This window comes from Scyliorhinus canicula, chromosome 21, assembly GCF_902713615.1.
Source record: "Scyliorhinus canicula chromosome 21, sScyCan1.1, whole genome shotgun sequence".
Classification (NCBI taxonomy): Eukaryota; Metazoa; Chordata; class Chondrichthyes; order Carcharhiniformes; family Scyliorhinidae; genus Scyliorhinus; species Scyliorhinus canicula.
Genome location: NC_052166.1, coordinates 46,022,839 through 46,039,659, shown reverse-complemented (window position 1 = coordinate 46,039,659; position 16,821 = coordinate 46,022,839).

Here is a 16,821-nt window from a genome sequence, read left to right as displayed (position 1 = left end):
GCAAGGCCCTGTCCTCTTCCAGCAGTTTCCCATAGATACTAACCTGGCCAGTGACAGTACCCTCTCCACAAAAGAAGCACCACCGAAAAACTCAAATAAACCTTCCTCCCAAAGTTCCGGACTTGCAAGTACCCGAACGCCTCAGATTGTGTGAGCCCGCACTTCGCTACTAACCCCCCCAAACCGCTCCTCCTGGAACAAATCCCCCACTACTGCCACCCCCTGATCCTCCCATTCCCGATACATGCAGTCCACCCTCGCTGGCTCAAATATATGGTCGTCCCTGATCGGTAGTATCCTCAACCCTCTCCCACTTTAAATTGGTGCCATAATTCCCTCCATATTTATAGCGTAGCCACCACCACCAGGTTCGTCAAAAACTTCCTTGGGAGGAGCAGGAGCAGGGCCATCACCAGCGGCCGCAATACCGCCCCTCACACCACCTGGCCTCCATCTTTACCCAAACTGACTCCTGATTTCCCCGACCAACCCAACACCTTCTCCGCGTTCGCCACCCAATAGCAGTAAAGCAGATTCGGCAGCCGCAACTGTCCCTCTGTAGGACCATTCTTCAAGTCCTCCCCACCTTCCCTGCCCATATAAACAGCAAGATCATACTTTGCCACCGGCAGACATTGAAACAGGAACAAGAAACATGGCAAGATGTTCATCTTTACCGATTGCACCCGCCCAGCTAACGAGAGTGGGAGACCATCCCATCTCTGTAGGTCTGCCTTCACCTTGCTCATCAGTAAAATGTAGCCTCCAAAGCTGAGCCCAATCCCTTGCCATCCGTACACCTAAGGACCTGAAATGCGAGTTTGTCAGCCTGAATGGCAACACCCCCAAATTAGTTCCCCTCCCCAGCGGGGTGACCGGAAAACATTCACTGTTGTCCTAATTTTTCAGTTTATACCCACAAAGGTCTCCGAACCGCTTTAGTCTCCCATTATCTCCTCCATCGTTGGGACCGGATCAAAGACGGTACAGCAACAGGTCATTGGCAGACAGAGACCCCCTATGCTCCTCTTCCCCACCCTCGTTAGCCGCCTCCACTTATCTGAGCGTCTCAAGGCAATGGCCAAAGGCTCAATTGGCAACACAAATAGGAGAGGGGGGACATAGGACACCCCTGTCTCGTTCCCCTATGCAGTCGGAAGTAGCCCAAGCTTACATTATTTGTTGGCTCCTGGTACAACAACTTAACCCACAACACAAACTTCAGCCCTATCCCGAATTGCTCCAACACTATGAACAGAGACCTCCACTCCACCATATGAAAGGCCTTCTCTGCATCCAGCGCCACAATCACTTCATGCTCATCCCCCTATGCCTGAGACGACACCACATCCAACAAGCGCCTCACGTTGGAAGACAATTGCCTACCCTTCACGAATCCCATCTCTTCCTCCCCACTGCTGGTGGAAGAGTTTGAGGATGCCGTGGCTCGGTAAGTGCTTCCATAAATGATGGGTTGGGCTTCCATTTCACTTGTTCTGAAGGATCTGCATGAGACACTCCTCCAACCTGACTGGCAACACCGTCACTAAAATCTTTGCTTCCACATTCAACAGTGAGATTGGTCAGTATGACCCACATTCCACCGGATCCGGATCCTTTCTTCAGAAAGCATGAAATGGAGGACAAACCTGGTCGCAAACATTTTATCAAACTTTAAGGGTCGACAGGAAAGACCTATTTTCCATAGCTGAGACTCATTTACCAAGGAGCAAAGATTCAAGGTGACTAGGAGAAGGATTAGAGGGGCGAGCCCAGGTAAAACTATTGGCTAACGCTGAAAAAGATGTCAGGATCTACACCTGAGATGCTATAACCTGCAAGGGTACAGACCAGGTGCTTGAAAGTGGGATTAAAATGAATGGCTAGTTTATTTCTTTTCTCCTTTTTCGCTGGAGCAGACAGGATGGGCTGAATGGCCTCTTTCTCCGCTGTATGGCTTTCTGGTTTTCTATGGTTCTACAGAATTGGAAAATAAAATGTAACAACTTTATTCAAGAAAGTAGGGAGACACAAAGAAGAAAACTATAGGCCAGTTAGCCTAACATCAGTCATAGGGAAATCTTTTGAATCCATTATTAAGTAGGTTGTAACAGGATACAGAAGTCTGAGAACACGCACGAACAGACTCAAAAACAGCTTCTTCCCCACTGTCATCAGACCCCTAAATGACCCTCTTGTTGACTGACCTCATTAACACTACACCCTGTATGCTTCAAACGATGCCAATGCTTATGTAGTTACATTGTATATCTTGTGTTGCCCTATTATGTATTCTCATGTATTCTCTTGAATTTTGTTTAATTCCCTTTTCTTCCATGTACTGAATGATCTGTTGAGCTGCTTGCAGAAAAATACTTTTCACTGTACCTCGGTACACGTGACAATAAACAAATCCAATCCAATCCATCCAATCCAATATGTTTGGCGAAGCTGTTTCACCCTGCTAATATGCAGTGGCAACATGAGTGGTGTTTCCAATTAACACAATACTGCGATCAAGCTAAAAAGAATTTCTTCCTGCCACATAAATGAGTTATGCGGTATATGAATGTCGGTGCTGGTGCGATGTCAGGTACCTAGGGCACAGCTCTCAATAACTGGTGGATTGCATCAAACAGCATGTCCCTTCAGCTGTTCACAATAGGCAAAGTACTGACCATACTCAACCAACGCATGATTTCAAAGCTCAGAACATAACATCTAACATTAGATCTGATTCCACGATTGGGCAACACTTGCTGAACAATCCTGAGTGTACTCAGAATTACATAAACACCCAATGTTTCTGGAAGCTATATATATACATAAGCAAGGACCTGCCCTCTGCAGGTATAAGGAATATGTCCAGACATTACACCTTCTTTGAATAAAACAAGAGCACGGGGGAACAATAACTCCCCGGTACATTTGTCATGGCAATGTCTCAACCAATCAGAGCCAACTTGCTAGCCAATCAGCTGCCCTTTTATCAAGCAGTGTAAATTCTTGTTTCCTTGAAATTTTGTATCCTTGCGTCTGTCCTGGTAAATACAAGCTGAAAAGCTTCAACGGCATGTCTCTTTTTTCAGCAATTATAACAGGGTATTTAAAAAATCATAACGGGATTGGGCAAAGGCAACATGGTTTTGTGAAAGAGAAATGGTGTTCAACAAATTCATCAGAGTTCTTTGAGGAAATAACAGACAAGGTAGGGAAAGGGGAACCTTTAGTTGTGGTGTACTTGGACTTCCAAAAGACATTTGATAAGGTGCCACATCAAAGGTTACTACACAAAAATACAAAATAACAGCTCATGGTGAAGGAGGATAATGTATTAGCATAGAAAAAGGATTGATTAGCTAACAGGAAGCAGATGGTAGGAATAAATTGATTTTTCTTGGGCTGGCAAGTTATAACTAGCTAATGGAGTACCACAGGGATAGGTGTTAGGGCCCCAACTATTTACAATCTATATTAATGACTTGGGTGAAGGGACTGAATGTATGGTTACTAAATTTGCTGATACCACAAAGATAGGTAGGAGGGTAGGTTGTGAAGAGGACATAAGGGGCGGGATTCTCTGTCCCACATCCCCACCAGTTTTGTGGTGTGGCGTGCCACCGCCGGCAACGGGATTCTCCGTCCTGCCATCCGGCCATTGAATTTTCATTGTGTGCAGCCCCGTGCCGTCAGGAAATTCCCTGGGTGTGGATGCGCTGCCAGTGCAATGGAGAAACCTGCAGGCAGAGAATCCAGCCCTAGGTGTCTGCAAAGGGATTTGGATCATTTAAATGAATGGACAAAAATTTGGTAGAGTATGGGAAAATGTGAACTTGGCATGAAGAATAGAGAAATTGTATACTATTTAAATAGGGAGAGATTGCAGATCCATTTGTACAGAGGGATCTGGGTGTCCTGGTGCATGAATCGCATTAGGTTAGTTTGCAAGTAAAGCAAGTGATTTAAGAAGGCCAATTGCAAGGGGAATCAAATATAAAAGGAGGGAAGTTTGACCGCAAGTACAGGGCCTTGGTGAGACCATACCTTGCAGACTGTGTACAGGGCCTTGGTGAGACCATACCTGGTAGAGTGTGTACAGTTTTACTCTCCTTATTTGAAAAGGGATATAATTGTGTTCGAAGTAGTTCAGAGAGGGTTCAATCGACTCATTCCTGAGAATGAGAAAGGTTGAACCATTGAACCTTAGATGAATGAGGGGTGACCTTATTGAAACATACAAGATCTCGCAGGGAAATGTTAGTGTGGGTGCCGGGAAGATGGTTCCTCTTGTGGGAGAGACTAGAACTAAGGGATGCAATTTAAAAATAGGTGGTCTATCTTTTATGCTGGACAAAGAATCAAGCGTTATGGGGGCAAATAGGGAGGTAGAGTTGAGACCACATCCGGACCAGCCATGATCTTATCGAATGGCTAAACAGAGTCCCAAGGGTTGAATGTCCCACACCTGCTCCTAAGTCCTATGTTCTTGACTTTAGGATATGCTCCAGCCCCAGCATGCATCTTGTTAACAATTTTCTCCATGGCCCTGATATGCTTTAGCCTCATCCATAAAGTTTTTGTTGTTTGAGTCAGTGGTGAACTGCAGTTTTTGGGGCAGTGAAGCTATAAATTCCGTTTCACCAGAAGACTACAGCTCGCCTCAACCTCTTGAAACATTATATTATTGAAGACCTATATAAGACAATCTCCAAACTTTTCTTCTTGATGTCGTCATTGTCAGTCATTTTTTCAGGCAAAATTAAGCTTTGAATCCACTTATGTCTTCTTCGTGATTGTTCCCTCATGTCAATGGCTGGGGCTGATTTAGCACACTGGGCTAAATCGCTGGCTTTTAAAGCAGACCAAGGCAGGCCAGCAGCACGGTTCAATTCCCGTACCAGCCTCCTCGAACAGGCGCCGGAATGGGCTTTTCACAGTAACTTCATTGAAGCCTACTTGTGACAATAAGCGATTTTCATTTTTCATTTCATTTCAATCGTGACGCTGCAGCTGGTTTTAAGCCTTTGCTGGGCAAGTGAAAAAATTTGCTTCATTTGTTCCAGCCTCTTGTTTGCTCTGCTTTACAAAATGCCCATCAGCAGGAGAATTAATTATTATTTTTTAATGGTCCAATTTCTTCCTTTTCAATTTCAATTTTAGCCAGCCCTCCAATGGCCCTGGGCTTTGAAAGATGCTCTGGAGAACAGATTAACCAATCCATGTTAACATGTTACTGATATTCATCCGTGGTTTTGTTAGCTGATCCCTGTAATTGTTGGGGTTACTGCAATTGGCATCAGCAGCTTTAATGGGAAAATGGATTGTGGTTTAAGTTCAAGGCTGAAAACCAGCATCCCCTGCTGGAAGTGTGAGGACATGACCAATCGTGACTGTGATGGCCCTCAGGATCAAATAGCCTGCCAACAGTTATCATCAAAGCGCCTGCTTGCAGCATGGCCAACCATTGCATAACGGGAGAGATATCAATGATTCCCGGATCCCAAAGTCCTGGAAGTACCTTCCACTAAAGAGCCACCTGGTGAGGAAGCAGAATAACTGAAGAGGAAGTTGGCAAAAAATAAAAGTTAAACAAAGGATTACAGATCTAACCCTAATTTACTTTTCAGCACCTTAGCAGTGTCAGTATTTTACAATGTCTCTTGCAAAATGAAAGGGTGTCTACTGGGCTGCATAAGTACAGGGGAGCTGAGCAAACCCATTCAAAGTTTTATTTACATTTTGTGAGACAGTCCTGTCTTTCAGCCTCAGTGACTATGGTAAATAAATTAAAGCAAATAAGCTGGTAGGCTAAGCCTATATTTTCTCAAATTTATTGACTAGGAAAATATGTTATTGACAAGGATAACAATTTCTGACTATATGTCTCTTGGTTTGGTTTATCAAAGCTGTCAACAGGGTATTTGCTTTCTGTGATAGAATCTGTTAAGTGGCTGCATGACACAGACTGATTTAGATTTGGGCTGCGATGAGTATTTCCCCTCAGTGAGTACATTGTTACAACAGGTTAAAGGTTACTGAACTGCGCTTATAGGCTGTATTTTAAGATTGGTAAGGTAGTCAGTAGGTGTCAGTGGTCATGACTAGGTAATGAAAATTTCTGGTGACAGAAACGTTTTTAGTGAGAGGTCATCACAAAGCTCGTTTCTGCCATTTTTTTCCCACTCCAAAATTCGACATTTGAATAGACTAGTGTGTGCTTTGTGTGGGAAGGCTGCGACTAATTTACTGGGTTTCAAAACAAAACAAAAAAAGAACAGGAATGCCGTTGCCATTTGCTCAACTTTACATTTTAATATATGCAGCTACATTTCTGCTGTAGCTCAATTCCCTTCCCTAAGTTCATTGTTAAAATATTGTATAAAACGACAAAGAATGAATGCTAAAAATCTGGAGTAAAATCAGAAAATACTAAAACCACAAATTGATATTTTCAAGACCCTGTCAGATTTTCTGTGTATTTCCAATACTTTCTCCATTTATTATTGATGTTGGAACTATTACTGGATGAATGTTTACTGTGTTCACATTAAATTGGGCAGCACGGTAGCATTGTGGATAGCACAATTGCTTCACAGCTCCAGGGTCCCAGGTTCGATTCCGGCTTGGGTCATTGTCTGTGCGGAGTCTGCACATCCTCCCCGTGTGTGCGTGGGTTTCCTCCGGGTGCTCCGGTTTCCTCCCACAGTCCAAAGATGTGCAGGTTAGGTAGATTGGCCATGATAAATTGCCCTTAGTGTCCAAAATTGCCCTTAGTGTTGGGTGGGGTTACTGGGTTATGGGGATAGGGTGGAGGTGTTGACCTAGGGTAGGGTGCTCTTTCCAAGAGCCGGTGCAGACTCGATGGGCCGAATGGCCTCCTTCTGCACTGTAAATTCTATGAAAAATTTCACTGCTTGCTATTTTAATAGTGGCATAAACCCATTTATTTTAAATATGTTAATGCCTCCATTAATCGACAAGAGAAGGCCTTTGTCTAACGTGTTTATCCTCTAATATCGCCAAAGGTGATTTTTAATCGACAAGGTTTACAACAACCTCACAAGGCAGCAGGCCACTCTGGCCTAGAAAGTGCTGAGAATGCCGCATGTGCCTGAACAAAATGGCTCAAGGAAAGTAGGGCTCAGTCTCTTCAAGACACCGAGCTACGGCACTGGTCACACCTCCGCAGGCACCAAAGCAACTCTTTGCTCCCCCGAAAGGGATTTAAAAAATAAACTTGCTTGTCTTCTTCTTTGGCATTGCTGAAGGTGCCTGAATTGAGCAGGCCCAAAGCCTGCCTCATTCATCATCAACAAAGTTTAAGAATAGGTCCTTCAACGGGTTTTAGGACTGAAATTTATATATTCAAAGGACCTAACAAATGTTTTAAGCATTCACCAGGTTTACCCAGAAATAAATACCCCACAATTTTAGCCTTGATGCCGCTATCTGTGCAGATCGGGTGTAGGCTGTTACCCCTGTATTTCTGTTCATGAACCACCTACTTTCTTTCAGCTGACAGCCATGTAGAAAGCCTCACCTGCCAGAACCACATATCAGACATTGCTGGTGTGTTCGCTAAAATGTTTCATCTGTGCATATTCCTTTGATGTTATTCTAGTACTTCAGTACCAGTACTATTCTAGTACTTCAGTAACAAGAACAGATCATAGTTTACAGGTTGTAGTCTGACCAGACCACTGTGGCTTACACTAATACAGCATAATGTTTATACTGTCACTCCCAGATATTTTTCAATCTATCTCTACAAATCAATTCAACATCATAATCGACAAGAGAAGGCCTTTGTCTAACTCGTTTATCCCCTAATATCGCCAAAGGTGATTTTTAATCGACAAGGTTTACAACAACCTCACAAGGCAGCAGTAGAAGGAGAAGGAGATTTGAACTTCTTTGTCACTGGGATTCTGACCATCTGTCCAATTGCCTCTAGTGCTTCCCATTGCTCACCAAACACCACACCCAAGTTCCCAACTGGCCCCAGCAATGAAACCTTATTATTTCCAGCATCTTCTCCATACCCTCTGAACTCATGTTGACGATGAGCACCAACATTTACTTAGGTTCCTCCTCTTCCCCATCTACAGGTTGGCCCTGTTGCAATCGGGCGCAATTCAGCGGACTGAAGTTAAAGTCTGCTGAACGGTGCATTTGGTGGGGTGTTTCTTGGGGCTCCAGCACCGAGAAACATCCCGCTATCCAATGGCACTTGCCGTCTTTCCCTGCCGCTGCCACACTTAAAGGGATTTTCTGATGACGAGCTTAAGCTTCTTGCAAATCAGGGCACCATTTATATCTGATCTCCCCCATCCCCCTACTTTCAGGCCTCCCCCCCCCCTTCCATCTCCCCCCATCCCCATCCCCGCCTTTGTGACCCGCTAACCCCCAACCTTGCGCAGGCCCCCCCCCATCACTCTACTTGCCAGGGCTTCCCCGGTCCTGACCCCTGGCAGTACCAAACTGGCACCTGGGGATCCTGGTGATGCCAGCCTGGCACCCTGTCAGTGCCACCTGGGCACTTAGCAGCCATGGTGGCTCTGCCAGGGTGCCCATTAGGCAGCTTCCAGGGGAAATGCCAGGGTACCACCCTGCCCTGGCCCGACCACCCAGGGATCTCCAATAGCCTGGGAGATACATTCCCCCCAGGTACTGTTACACCTGGTCCACATTTGTGTGGACCAGTACTAAACTGCGACTTGGTGAGGTCTCCCAGGCGTGGCCGTTGAGTCCCCGGCGTTTGGTGAATCAATACATCTGGGTAGTTAAATGAGTAATTAGGCTCATTTAAATATTCAGATCTGGATCTCGCCCAGGGAGGGCGGGATCCAGATCACGCCGGGCAGAGCAATTGGAGTGAGTCATGATTTGGGGCTCATGCCCAATTCACCCGTTGTGCCCTGATCCACACCATGTGCAAGGATGAGGGTGTTGCTGACTCTCGCCCATTATCTGCAGACACTGAATCAACATCCACATGTATGTTGATGACAGTCAACTCTATCTCTCCACTATCTCTCTCAACTTTTCCATTATCTCCACGTTGCTAGGCCATTTGCCCGACATTCAGTCCTGGTATTGCTATCTCTTTCCATTAAATATTGGGAAGACAGAAACCATAGTTTTCAGCCCACCATAACCTTGATGTTCTTAGCACCGATTCCATACCCCAGTCAGGCTAAACCTGACAGATCACACTCCATTCACCATCTTATACATTTACTCCTTCCACCACCGGTGCACCATGATACAGCAATGCACACCATTTGCAAGATGCACTGCAGTAACTTGCCAAGCCTTCTTTGACAGCACCTTCCAAAGCTGAAATGTTCAACTCATTTTCATCAGAAAGACCGCCTACACCCATATCTGGAATATAGCCGACCTCAGCTCTTCGGCTGCTGAAACCTCATCCATATACTTGTCATCTCTACTTCCCGTACTTTTCATAGTAACTTCATTTGAAGCCTACTTGTGACAATAAGCAATTTTCATTTTCTCATTTTCATTTTCAAACCTGGCTATTCCTATGCCATTCTGAGCTGCCTCCATATTAAACATAAATTTATCCAAAACTCAGAATCTGCTGTTCGTATCCTATCCTGCATCATCCCATTAACCCATCACCCTGTTCGAACCTGCATTTGTTCTTGATCATCCAATGTACTAAATTTCAAATTCTCTTGTTTAATGTTAATATTTTTTTTTTTTAAATAAATTTAAAGCATCCAATTCATTTTTTCCCCCATGGGGCAATTTAGCATGGCCAATCCACATACCTTGCACGTCTTTGGGTTGTGGGGTGAAACCCACGCAGGGGAGAATCTGCAAACTCCACATGGACAGTGACCCGAGGCTGGGATTGAACCCAGGTCCTTGGCGCCGTGATATATATATATATATTAATAATGTTTATATCATGCTTAAGTCATTTCATGTCCTTGCTCTCCCCTATCTCTGTACTCTCTTAGAGCTCAATACACACACCCCAAGTAATCCTTTGACTCTGACCTTGTATCCCACATTCCTTCACCGGTCATTAGCGATGATCTATTGCTAAGTCTGGTGCATTGGCAATCCTTCCCTACACTCTTCTGCCTTCCCACCCTCATGAACCTTGTTAAAACCCAGTAGTTTCAGGAAGCTTTTGGCCACCCCTCCTTGTATCTCATATTTTAACTCAGCGTCCATTCTGACTATGTCACACTGCAAAACTGTCAGACATTTATGTTAAATTGGTGTTGGTCCTCTTAAAAGCATGTTCCTACGTTAACTTGTTCTTGCACTATACTGAAATAAATTTCAACTACTAAATGCTGCCCACTTGAAATTTGTTCCATGTTCTTGTAGTTCACTGGCTATTTTATTGGACTTGTTTGTCCCATCCCAAGTTAGGTTATCATTAACAATTGGATCAATTTGCCTTGTATTATTGGATCCAGATCATTGGCAAAGTGGGTGCCGCAGCACTAAACCCCAGGACACTCTGCAAAATGTGTCTTCCAATCTGGCATCGCTCTGCTACGGAGGACCTATTCAGATTTGGATGTTTGTAACAATGAGACTTTCTCAAATGGCAAACACCACAAGTGTGTAATAACCTTTAACATACTGGCAACCATCTGCTATTCTCTGCCCAACTAGGGAGACCCAGTGGATTGATACATTGGCTATAATTTTGGGTACTTACACAAAAATATTGTAGCAGTACAATATGTACTTCTTTCTGATTCAAACTGAACAAAATATTCAAAGCCCAGACTGTATGGACAAACTAAAAAATGTTTTCATAATTAGCACGTTACTAAAAAAGCTAAAGCTCTGGGGCCTCCCATATGCAATAACGTCCTGTTACAAAATCTGATATGTACCGTGGTTTTGAATCGGGAAATACAGTTCCTGATGGGCCTTGGGTCTTCTGTGCATATGTTGGCCAGAAAATAGCCGCACATGTGCAGTTAGTAAATTTTTACGTTCTTTAGGCCAGTGACCAGGGAAAAGAAGAAGTGAAATAGCTCAAAACTACAAGCCAGGGTACCTGAACGAAAGCGCCATTCCAGAGCTGTCCCAGGGAGGACAAGGGAAGAGGGACAGGAGAGATCCCAAACCAAGCAGAGGGTCCCAAACCAGGAAGTAGGACAGAAAAAAGTGCCGAAGAAAGTCCCAGGCAGGGACAAAGACAGGGATCAGTGATAGATTTCACTGAATCAACATAAACAACAGGAGCAGGGACAAAGGCTCCAAGTTAAAGGAAGAGCTGTGGGGAGCAGACATGAAGCAAAGTGGATTTGAGAGAAGCCCAGAAGATCTGAGCAGGCAGCCTAAGGTTGGTCGCATTAACGGAGCAGTGATCTTCTGCTTGGCCTGGCCAAAACCCTGAAAGTATGCTTTTAAGGTGAAGCTGGAGTGAACTCGGAGATCCAGGAGAAAAGAATCCTGGAAGGCGAAATTGAAACCCTGGAGGTGGGCTCTTGTTGAAGCTGTACAAGTGGGATGGCATTTGGAAGAAAATTCCAAAGCAAGTTCTTCAAATGTGGAGATTGGAAATCTTCGTGAGAAAGACAAGGTTTCGTTGAGACTGGTTGGTTCACAATGCGACAAAAAGAAAATCAGTTGTTGAGAAATCCATTTAATCTGTATTGGTCACATCGGTTATTACTTTGGAGTGTAGTGTGTCTGACCACCATTGCTCATTAATTCACATATAACTCATTCTTACTCTGAATATTGGAGTACAAGATATATATTGTAAATAGTTTTATCTTTCTGAATTTACTTGTGTCTGTGGAGGTATTGCTGGGGTAAATGCACAGTGAATATTTGGATCGACGTCTTGTGTTTGTAATAAGATTTTTTCCAACCTTTTTGTCCGGTATAATATAGTTCATTTCTCTTGTTTAATAAACATTTTATTATTTTTGTTAACAGTCTCCTGTGAATGTGTTCAGTAACTTACATCCATGGTAGCATGGTGGTTAGCATAAATGCTTCACAGCTCCAGGGTCCCAGGTTCGATTCCCGGCTGGGTCACTGTCTGTGTGGAGTCTGCACGTCCTCCCCCTGTGTGCGTGGGTTTCCTCCGGGTGCTCCGGTTTCCTCCCACAGTCCAAAGATGTGCGGGTTAGGTGGATTGGCCATGCTAAATTGCCCGTAGTGTCCTAATAAAAGTAAGGTTAAGGGGGGGGGTTGTTGGGTTACGGGTATAGGGTGGATACGTGGGTTTGAGTAGGGTGATCATGGCTCGGCACAACATTGAGGGCCGAAGGGCCTGTTCTGTGCTGTACTGTTCTATGTTCTATGGTTTCTAAAAAAAAAACAAAGTTAGGATCTGTCAAGCCAGGTTACACTCTGGGATCTGACTTGTCCAGTGTTAACATCAGCTAGGATTGTAACAATTTCCTGAAGGATCCCAACATAAAATGTTATATTTTTACGTGGGACATGTTTTGTTACTTCTCTTCAGTTACAATTAAATTTTATAACTTGTCACAGTGCTATCCATTGTGCAGCAAATCTCAAAATGAGGACACAAGGCACCTTAAGCATGGGGAAAGGCTATTTGTCTCAGCAAGTCTGTTCATTTTAGTTGCATACAATTGCATCTTCCTGCAAGTATGAGTTATACAAAGATGTTTCCTGCACCAATGATCTTATCAAGATCTTTGTTCAAAATAACCATGCATTGGTCACCCTCAGGCTTAACCTTCCAGCATCTTGATGTGGCCTAATGTCTTCAAACCAGTATAAACACCAAAACCTACCATCTACATACCATCCAATCTGACATATTTGTCAGCTAATATCCACTTGTATCCTACTGCCAGCGTAAATGGGTGAAATTTTGCCATTTTTTTTGGCAAATGTGAACTTAGACAGGAAGAGCAGTGTGAAGCCCACTGGCCGTACTGCCGGACTTTCCCGCCAAATTTCAAACCCTGTGATGTCATACCGCGGAATGGGCTCAGCAGCAGCTCTTAAATGGCAGCCCGATGTCAAAAAAATTAAAATAGAAAAAAAAACAAGGAGTACCCCACTGAAATGGGATCAACTTGGTATTCACTCCATCCCCTTTGTGAAGTGTTTTAGGATGTTTCATAAGATCTTATTGCTGTTCCCTCAATATTGTTTGATTCAACTAATATTGTGTGTAAAGTTGTGTATAAGTATATATATTCAAAACAATTTTTAAAAATATGTTTATTGAAAATTTTTCATATTAAACAAAACCACCCAAAATAATCAAACATAAATAGACTATGGAAGAGCTAAACAAAGAAAACCCCCACAAAAACTAAACTAAACCCTCTAACAGCTGACAGTGACTAACTCCCCGTGAGTAACTCCTTGAAAAAGGAAATGAACGGTTGTCATCTTAGATAGAACCTAGACCCCCTGATGGTGAACTTGACCTTCTACAAATGCAGAAAAGAACATGAGGTTACCCAACCAAGCTGAGGCACTAGGCAGAGTAGGAGACCTTCACCCAAGCAGAGTTTTGCCTCCGGGCTACCAACGAGGCAAAGGCGAGGACATCCGCCTTGACCCCCGACTGAAGCACCGGCAAATCAGATACCCCAAATATGGTCATTAGCTGACTTGGATGCAAATCTACCCAGAGTATCTCCGACATGGTGTTAAAGAAAGAGGCGCAAATGCTTATCAACTTGGGACATGACCAGAATGTATGTGTATGAGAGCAGCGCTCACACTATCCTCAACCCAGAGAACAAGTAGTTTGTCCCAGCACTGGTCAGGTGCGTCCTGTGCAAAACCTTAAATTGAATCAAGCTCAGCTGAGCACATGGAGGGAATTGACACTATGGAGGACCTCACTCCATACCTCACCATTAAAAATGGGACGCATTTCGCCCTCACCTCACACAATGGGCAGAATCCGTTGAAAGAATATGGTCATTTGAGCCCCCATCCAGCCTAGCCAGAGTCAAAATCGTCTTTGACAGGGAAGAGGGTGGCGCCAAAGGAGGGGGAAATCTTGCCCAAAAAATCGCGAATTTGAAAAGACTGGAACCAGGCAGTTGGAATTTCTGATCCAACTCCTTAAACCACCCGTCCACGAACAGATCCCGAACCCTTCCCAGACCCTGCCCCTCCCAAGACTTAAACATGGCATCAAATTAACTGGTCGGAAAAGATGACTACTACAGATGGGACTAGCAAAGACAGGGAGCGAAGCTTAAAATATTGCCTGAACTGCTTACAAACCACACCACTGGAGAAAAGTCTCACCAGGGAAAAGGCAATGGTGTAGTAACTGTTGCGTGAAGACTAGAAGCAGAGCAGGAGCTTGCTTCCATTTATCCCATATGGAGGCAGGATCACTAAACCCCAACAATATCTTCTGAATATTGGCCGCCCAACATAAAACAATAAATTGGGGTGGCATGTGGCGCAGTGGTTCACACTGGGACTACAGCGCTGAGGACCTGGGTTTGAATCCCGGCCCTGGGTCACTGTTTGTGTGGAGTTTGCACATTCTCCCCATGTCAGCATGGGTTTCACCCCCACAACCCAAAGATGTGCAGGTTAGGTGGACTGGCCACACCAAATTGCTCCTTAATTGGAAAAAAAAATTGGGTACTCTAAATTTAGAAAAAAATAAATAAAACAACAAATTGGGTTGAGCCAGGCCCTTCGACTGTCTGTCTCTTTGGGGTAAAACCCCAAGGATTCTGGGAGTATTACTCGCCCAAATAAAGGAGGATATCAATTTGTCGACTTTAGCAAAAAAGGACTTGGGGAGAAAAATGGGGAGACACAGAAAGAGAAATAGAAATCTCGGGAACACGTTCATTTTAATAGTCTGAACTCTACCAGCCAACGATGGGGGGAGGTTATCTTACCTCTGCAAGTCTGTCTTGATTAGTGTAATTTAATTTATAAAGTGAGGCCCAGGTGTGGGCTACCCTGACACCCAGATAATGAAAGCTAGTCTTGGCAAGCAAAAAGGTGACATCCCCAGTTGGGCTCGCTTCCTGGGGAGGTTGACCGGAAAACATTCACTCTTGTCCAAGTTCAACTTGTACCCAGAGAAGGAGTCAAAAACACGAAACAGTTTCATTATCTCATCCATGGAGCTTACTGGGTCCGTGTATAGAGATGTAGGTAATCCATATAAATGGACGCCCGATGCTCTACCCCTCCCCGATTTATCCGCCCCCACTTAACAGGGGACCTCAGCGCAATAGCAAGCGGCTTTATTGCCAAAGCAAATGAGAGCAGGGACACTGGGCGCGATTCTCCACTGCCCACGACGGGTCAGAGAATAGCGGCAGGGCGTCCCCGACATTTTTCCCGCTCTCCCGCTATTCTTCCCCCCCCCCCCCCCCCCCCCCCCCCCCCCCCCCGGCCACCCCACGACACAAATCGCTGCTCGCCGTTTTTAACGGCGAACAGCGATTCTCCCCAGGCCGATGGGCCGAGTTCCCAGGCCTTTACGGCCGTTTTTACGGCCACAAACACACCTGCTTGCTGCCGTCGTAAAAACGGCCGCAACATGCCTGTTCTGGGCCCCGATTGGTACGGCAGTACCACGGCCCACCGATCGCGGGCATCTTTCTCCCTCCGCCGCCCCGCAGGATCAGTCCGCAGGGCAGCCGAGGGAGATGACGGCCCCGCGCATGCGCGGGTTGGAGCCGTCCAATCCGTGTATGCGCAGCTGACGTCATCGTGCGCGTCAGCCGGCGTGACGCTTGGCCCGCGGACTTAGTGCCGGTCGCTAAGGCCGCGATGCCATGCTTCACGGGGACCCGCTGCTAGTCCCGCCTGGGGGGGAGAATCGGGTCCCGGGAGGGGGCGCGGAGGCTGCCGTGAAACACGGCCAATTTCAGGGCAGCCTTTACAACTCACCGCATTTGCGGAGAATCGCTCCCAGTGAGTCTCGTGCTCCTATTCAATGGAAAATAACCAGAATTCAGGACATTCGTATGAACACTTGCAGTGGGAACTTTATTCAGTCACCAAATCAAATAAATAAATTTGTGGCCAAAACAAAACCTCCCAAGAATCTCAAATAGGTACTCCCACTCCAATAGATACACCCTATTTAGTGCCTAGCAGCATCCAGGAAAACAATCACCTTTGGTTTGGGCACCGAAGAGGGGCCAACATTTCACAGTGACGTATATTGGCCAACACATGTCGACCCTTCACGAAGCCCGACTGATCCACCAAGATTTCATTTGGGAGGCAGGGTTCCAGCCGAAGCACCAACACCATGGCAAGTAACTTACCGTCCACATTCAACAATGAGATAGGTCAGTAAGGCCCACACTCTTTTGGTCTTTGTCCTTCTTAAGGATCAAAGAGCTAAAGGCTTGTGTGAGGGTGGAGGGAAATGAACCCTGGGATAAGGAGTCATTAAAAATGTCCAGAATAAAAGGCTGCTCTGAGAATCTCTTATAGAATTCAACTGGAAAGCCATCCGGACTAGGGCTTTACCAGTCTGCATTAAATTTCCTCAGGGTTTAACGTGGATTCCAACTCACCACTCCTCTCCATCTCCACAGTTGGGATGGATAGGCTGCCAAAAAAGTCAAACATGACTGATACCTCTGTCGGAGATTCCAATCCATAAAGATCACGAAGTTACCTGCTCGAATTGCTATCTGTGTGATCTCCTGGGAGGCCGCCTGTCATTTAAGCTGGTGAGCCAAAAGACAACTGGCCTTCTCCCTTTTGTGTAAAACGTGCCCCTTGAGCGTCACACCTGGCTCACCGCCCTGCCAGATGACAATAGTTCGAACTGCGTCTGCAACCTTTTCCTACTTGCCAGCAACTCCAGGG